The 7761-nt window shown below is 38.7% G+C and overlaps 1 protein-coding gene across 1 annotated transcript in view; it reads right to left on the bottom strand.

Moving 5' to 3' along the window:
- Window positions 1-7761, bottom strand: part of LOC140476999 (actin, cytoplasmic type 5-like) — a 71089-nt gene that overhangs the window by 61414 nt on the left and 1914 nt on the right. The gene's annotated exons all lie outside the window — the stretch shown is intronic.

Here is a 7761-nt window from a genome sequence, read left to right as displayed (position 1 = left end):
GACTAAAATTACGAGGGGCCCAATTTCACCAAACAATGTGTGGCAATCACATAGGATCATGGAAGCTGACAGTAAGCGAGTTATTTGGCCTGTAAATGTCTTTGGCAGCTTTTTGAAAGAGCTGTTCAATTTAATTCACAGCCCAGATTTTTCCTCTTGACACTACAAGTTATTCCTTTCGAGTACATTATCAACTAAAATCTAGGAGCTCCTGAGGAATTTGATTACAAGGAGTGTATTCTTGATTTTTAACAAACCTTTATGGTGAAGAAATTACTGCTCACTTCCCTTTAGACTTTTTCTTTGTGAATTTAGTTTAGATTTATGATCTCTGGTATGAGGAATTATGAGGAAAACCAATTATGAGGAAAAGCATTTAGGCCCCAATTGCCCTACACTCTGCCTCTAATTAGCCTTTTTTAAAGTTTATATTCAAAAAGCCAAGTATTTCATATTCTTTCTGAACTGTCTTATCATTTTGCATGCAAAGAGTGTTCATCCTCTGGTTCAGAGGTTGTTGAACACTTCTCACAATAATACCTTTTACATTATACTGTTTCTGCAGCTGTTCGCTCAAAGAGCATTACTTCATATTTGCAATATTGAATTAGATCTACTATCTACATGCTTACTTCATGAATCTGCTGATCTCCTCCTGAAGTTTGCTATTTTTCTGCTTTATTATTTACTATGTTGAGTATTCTGTATAGTCTGTGAAGCTGGATACAGGAAGTACAATCTCAAAGTTCGGGTCATTCATATAAAACAAGAAAACTAATGGTCCCCAGGAGGGCCCTGCTGCATAACACTGTCAGAAAAGCACCCATTCATCATTTCTTACTGCCTCCAATCCCTTACCAATTTACTATGCAAGTCCTCAGTTGTAATGCCATGTGTTTCTATTTTCCAAATCAGCTTGTTGTGAGGTACTTTATCAATGTACTTTTGAATATCCATGTAAAAATTATTTACTGAACTATCGTTAATTAAGCCTCCTTGTTAGTTTGTCAAATAACTTGATCAGATTTGTCATTGAAAAGCATGGGATAATTTTATCGATGACAATAATTTCTCAGTTCCAAGACTTGTTTTGGTATGATTTTAATTGTCAGCTTTATCCCTCAAGTTTATTGCAATGATGAGAAACACGTAGTCCACTGCAAACATCTAGCCAGAGAATATTAATTAGTAGCTCCTATGAGGCTGTCCTATAGTGTTTTGAAGTAATTCCAGGATTTCTATCTCCACAACACTATCAGGAAATTCTATTTGTGATCACATTACATTTACTGGTTGAAACTTGTGTCTACTGGTTCTAACCCATCACCCAAGATTAATTTAAAACAATTTTTCTCAAGATGGAAATCTCCAGAGTAATCCTTACAACTCTTAGCCCTGATGCTGTGGATCAGCCTCAGGGATTCCTTTGCACAGTTTCTAATGCTCAAGTATCTCATCTGGTTTTTGGATGACTAATGCTAAGCTTAGTATTTAAGGCTCAGTCTGATCAGAATAGATCTCTGCCATTACTTTCTTCCACTATTGACTTTTTATTTTCTTTGTTGATTGCCGTTCTACATTAGGTCTCTTCAAACACTTCCATCTCCTCAAATACTTTCAGCCCCAGTTTTAGCTTTTTAGCATTGCTCATGCTCATGAGCTATGTTCACTATTGCAACAAAATATTAAAATGGTAATTTAGTTAAATTTTACCTGAAGATACCATTTGAATTGTAATTGTCTAGCGATGGAGGAAAGTTTATCACTGTAATGAAAAACTCTCCATCCTTTTACATTATGGAGGTTGCATTTATAAAAGCTTGTTAAACCAGTCCAGCTGATTAAATGGATAAAGTAGATTTATCATTAGTGATATGATTAAAGAACAAAGTACCTTCATTTAAAGTCCATCTATCATTGTCTCAAATACTTTCACACCATCCCCAAATAATTCTTTACTTCCTCAGCAGTGAATTGCTATAAGCATCTGCAAATGTAACTATTTTACCTTGACTTGTAGAATCTGGATTACATATGAAAATAAGGATTTTGGCATTGACACTGAGTGTATCCAATCCACATCAAAGAGGAGTTTCTTTAGCAAATTAAAATAATCAAGAGGCTAAAAGGAGGGTAAATAAATACAATAGCTACTACTGGAGAAAATGTCCTAAGGAAAATAGTGGGCCTAATGGTCGACACATTCCCTGGACCTGATGGTTTCCATCCGAGTAAATTAAAAGAAATATCTACAGAGACAGTCGATGTACCAGTCGTAATCAGCCAATAATCTTTAGATTCTGGTGAAGTCCCAGATAATTGGAAAGCTGCCAGTATAACACTTACATTCAATAAAAGAGGAAAGGAGACAAGAAACTGGTAACAACGAGCCAGTTATCTTTGTGTCCATTGTTGGAAAACTTGTAGTTTTACAAACAATATAACAGCAGAGCTATTAGAAATACATAATATAATCAAGTAGAGGCAACACAGCTTTGAGAAGGTGAAATCATCCTAACAAATTTATTAAAATCATTTTAGGAGGTAACAAGGTTCCTAATATACTCACATTAATATTTACCCAGGAATTGTTAGAGGGAAGAAAACCCACTCGTGGATGACAATAAAATTGTTTCCCTGATCACTGACATTGGTCCCCAAATTGCTTGTATTGACCTGCTCCGAATACCTGATCCATCCACACCCTCTCCAGTGATGCCAACCTGCCCACGCTCTCAATACCCACCTTTTGTCTTTCATGAGTTACCCTCCATCTGGACCCCCACCCACACCCACCTACTTTCCTTTCCGGTCTGCCATGCACCTACCTTCTCAGGAACTCTCAGAGTAATTTTGGGACCTTTGAACATTTTACTTATTAGTATATGGCAGCTATTGCCATAAAAGGAAGTGGTTCTGGTTTCTGTGACAATCTACCCAGACATTGCTTGCGAAGTTTGCAGAGTTTATTTGTTGTGATAGATGCATTGACATCCATCTGGAAAAAACCCTGGGAAGGCACATCAGCAACCTTTAGTCTGATCTTGGTCAGAAATAGGAATTTCCAATTTCCAGGTTTTAAGATTCAGGGTTCAGAAACTAATACCATAGAGTCATAGAGTTATACAGCACAGAAACTGACCCTTTGGACCATTTATTTGGATGGGCCAGCCATAATTTTAAGAGTGCACTTTGTTTAGATTTCTCCAAGCTGAAAATGTGTTGCTGGAAAACCTGAAGAAGGGCTGATGCCCGAAACGTCGATTCTCCTGCTCCTTGGATGCTGCCTGACCTGCTGCGCTTTTCCAGCAACACATTTTCAGCTCTGATCTCCAGCATCTGCAGTCCTCACTTTCTCCTCTTAGATTTCTCCAAGACAGGAAATAGTTTCCCTGCATCTAAATAAATGATTCAATCACTCTATCATTTCAGTCTCCTCAATTAGGTTACCACTCTTCTTCCATTTTAAGTTTAGTTTCTTTAACATCTCCTCAGTGTTTAATGCTTCACCCCTGTGAATCTGGGTTGCAGCCTGCCCATGGTTAATGTAATCCCCTCTGATATGTGGCGTCCCAAACAGAATGTATTCACACACTGTCAGGAGGTAATAAGACACAGTAAAGATTTCTCTTGATTTTGGCTGGGCAGGACAGTACCACAATCAGAGAGAAGAGTGCTCCTGTGGATAACATGAAGTTAAGCTGTGGAACACAACACTGAACAGGGTCCAGTCAGGATAGAAAGCTGTGAAGGTACTTGCATCACCTCTGTTATGGAGTACGCCAGACCACTCAAAACATTTTTAAGCAGGCAGCCCCAGACTATAACTTTGCAATTTGTTTTGGTAAGTGAACAGTGAAAATTACCCAGAGTGAGGTAGTTAGGTTGACTACTAGATTTTAAAACAGACAAAAATTTATTCGCAAAATTATTACGCAATGAAACACGAAGAACAGAATAAAGAATGCCTACAGAACTCAGCCTATCCAACTAGACTTGATTATGTTGTTCCGAATATACACAACTGTCCCAATAAGGAAACTCCCTTTAAAAACCCAATATAAATGGAACACATGCTTACAGGTTGAAATTGAAGGGCAGAAAAGAGAGAGAGTTTCCACACAGCTCCCTATTGAACTTCCCAGTTCAAGACTCAACTAAAACTGCTCAGCTCAGCTCAGCTAAAGAGCTGACTACTTCCCTCTCTTTATACAGGTCACTTTGAAAGTATGACTAACTTTGGCTTGAAGTCTCACCTGTTAACATAAAAACAAAAGGCCTCTCAAACTCCTTTCTATCTCTGTACCAAACCAGTCTGATTGGAGCCTGGCCTGGCTTATTGCCCCTCTGAAAAAAATCAAGGACACAGAACAGCTTTTAGGAAAAAAAGGGACGAGTTTGTGACATCTTCCCCTTAAGAAAAAGTGAACCATCAATACCATTCAAAAATCAGTTAGTAGTCTAATCACACACATACACTATACTAACTATAAACATGCAAACATGCACAACGACATGCAAATTCAGGCCGTAGTACACCCACTACCGAACGCCTCCATATCTCATTTGAGTCTTAGTAACGCATCGGCAATCACGTTTTTGTGACCTGCCACATGCACAATTGTCAAATTGAACGGCTGCAACAACAAGCTCCATCTCGTTTTTGTCCTTAAATTTTTTACAAATGTCAATGGGTTGTGATCATTGTATACGATTGACTCAGACGTATTGCTGGTAATATAAACACTGAAATGTTGTAAGGCCAACACCAAGCTTAAAGTCTTTTTCTCCACCGTTGAATATTCCTGTTGATGAATGTTCAACTGTGGCTAATACTGGGGCAGTGGTTAATACAGGTTTTAGGCTCTCAAATGCCTTTTGACAGTCCACTGAAACATCTTGCCCTTTTTAAACAATTTGCTAAGTGGAGCAGCCACACTGCTAAAGTTCGGCACACACTTTTGGTAAAATCCGCTCAACCCCAGGACCATAGTACTGCTTTTTTCATCGATGATATGGGGAATTCACCAATTACTTTCATTTTTGCATCTCATAGGGCCATTTGTCCATGTCCAATAATATGGCCCAGGAAGGTAACTTGGGCTTTGGCAAATTCACCTTTAGCTAGGTTTACCATCAAGCCTGCCGTCCAAAGTCGATCGAACAACTCCGATGAATGCTCAAAATGTTCCTTCTGTGAGTGACTAAAAATCACCAGGTCATCATTATATAACACACATTTGGGTAAGGCAGCAATGACCTTAGTAGTCAGTCTCTGAAATATGGTTGGAGCGTTTTTCATACCAAATGGCATGACTTTGAACTGATATAGTCCATTTGGCATTACAAAAGCTGAAATTGACATTGCTCTCTCTGACAGAGGTACTTGCCAATAGCCTCTGAGCAAGTCCAACTTAGAAATGTAAGTTGCTTGTCCCACTTTTTCAAAGCAGTCCTCCAATCCTGGAATTGGATATGCATCAGTTTTTGTAACGGCATTGACTTTGCGATAATCCATACGTAACCGTTGGGAACCATCTAGGTTTGGCACCATGACTATGGATGAGCTCCAGTCACTGTAACTCACTTCAATTATGCCATTTTGGAGCATGTGCTCTATCTCCTTCTGGACCTTTGCCAACTTTAGAGGTTATGCCTATAAGGATGTTGCTTAATCGGAATAGCATTTCCTATATTCGCATCATACACAATTAAGTTAGTACTTCCTAGTTTATTCCCACATGCTGTGATAGTAATAACTCTTTCACCTCATTTCGATTTTCTTGTGGAAAGTAACTCAATACTTTGACAACTTCCTCATTGTCCAATTTGATTTGAGGAATGTCCATTTCCAAATCCTCTGAATTTGGTTCTTCCTTCTGTGCTGTAATCATTAACACTTTCTCCTCTTGCTTTCCTTCCCTGTCAAAATAGCTTTTGACCATATTCACAAGACACATTCTGTGAGATCTCTTCTTGTCTGGAGTCCTTATCAGGTAGTTCACCTCCCTCAATTTCCTCTCGATTTGATAAGGTCCACTAAACCTTGATTTTAAAGGCTCACCTGACACTGGAAGCATTATCAATACATTATCCCAAATTGCAAAATTGTGAATTTGTGATTTTTTATCCACTGCTTGTTTCATTATATGCTGTGATACTTTTATATGATGTCTAGCCAACTCTCCAACTCTATTTAATCGTTCTCTAAGACTTGACATATGATCCAAATTATGTGGTGTCTGAATTCTGACTTATTAATTTCTCCTTAATAAGTTTTAACAGACCTCTTACTTCATGCCCAAAGATTAATTCAAATGGACTGAATTTGGTCGATTAATTTGGTGCATCTCTGATTGCAAAAAGTACAAATGGAATTCCCTTATCCCAATCATCTGGATAATCCTGACCATAAGCCCTCAACATGGTCTTTAATGTTTGATGCCAACCCTCTAGTGCTCCCCGCGATTCCGGATGGCATGCAGTAGATTTGAATTGCTTTATTCCCACATTATCCATAACCTCCTTGAATAGTTTGGATGTGAAGTTTGATTCTTGATCTGACTAGATCTCTATTGGCAGTCCATATCTAGTAAAAAATTTTAGTGATTCTTTTCCACATGAGTTCCACATGAGTTTGCACTACTTCCTCACTGAACCTACCCTCAGCCTTTATCTCCAGACTTTTAAGCTGAACTTCCTCTTTAAGTGGCAGTTTTTAAAGTTCAAAAGTTCACTCTTTTTCCTCTCTTCTGCTGCTCTCTCTTTTTCTCTCTGTTCTGCTGCTCTCTCTTTCCCTCACTTCTGCTTTTAGTCGTAACTAAAACTGTTTCATTTCTGCTACTCTTTCCTTATGTCCTGCCTTTAACTCAAGCTGCTTCATTTGCAACTGAATTCTTGTCGTCTCTATAGATTCTGATGGTTTCTCCAGCAAGTTTAAATGGTGAGCTACTGCTGTAATTATCTCTCCTTTCCTCACTGAAACAGGCAGTTCCACTTCCAGCTTCTCTGCTAATTCTTCCAACTTGGTCTTATTCTCCTTTTGCAGAATTTCAAAAGTCACCTCATCCGCACCCAGAAAACTTTTGGCAACTGAAAGAGCCACTCCTATCCCAAGCTTTGTCTACCCAAACAAACCAACACCTGAAATAAAGACACTAGCATCTACCAATCGCTGTTTAAAATCCCGCAAAGAGCCCCCAATCTGTTATGGACTAGGCCAGACCACTCAAAACATTCTTACGCAGGCAGCCCAGATCAAAACTTTGCAATTTGTTTCAGTAAGTGTACAGTGAAAATGACCTGAAGTGAGGTAGCTAGGTTGACTACTAGATTTTAAGACAGACAAAAATGTATTCACAAAATTGATACACAATGAAACACAAAGAACAAAATAAAGAACTCCTACAGAACTCAACCTATCCATCTAGCCTTCATTATGCTGTTCTGAATATACACAACAGTCTCAATGAGCAAACTCCCTTAAAAAACCCAGTATAAATGGAACACATGCTTACAGGTTGAAATTGAAGGGCAGAAAAGAGGAAGAGAGCATTTCCACACAGCTCCCTGTTGAACTTCCCAGTTCAAGACTCAACTAAAACTGCTCAGCTCAGCTCAGCTAAAGAGCTGACCACTCCCCTCTCTTTATACAGGGCCCTTCTAAAGCATGACCGACTTTGGCCTGAAATCTCATCTGTTTACACATAAACAAAAGGCCTCTCGAAATCTGTTTCATCTCTGTACCAAACCAGACTGATC

The sequence above is a fragment of the Chiloscyllium punctatum genome, chromosome 5 (assembly GCF_047496795.1).
Source record: "Chiloscyllium punctatum isolate Juve2018m chromosome 5, sChiPun1.3, whole genome shotgun sequence".
NCBI lineage: Eukaryota > Metazoa > Chordata > Chondrichthyes > Orectolobiformes > Hemiscylliidae > Chiloscyllium > Chiloscyllium punctatum.
Note: the sequence above shows the minus strand (reverse complement) of the source record. Positions and strands in the feature narration are given on the sequence as shown.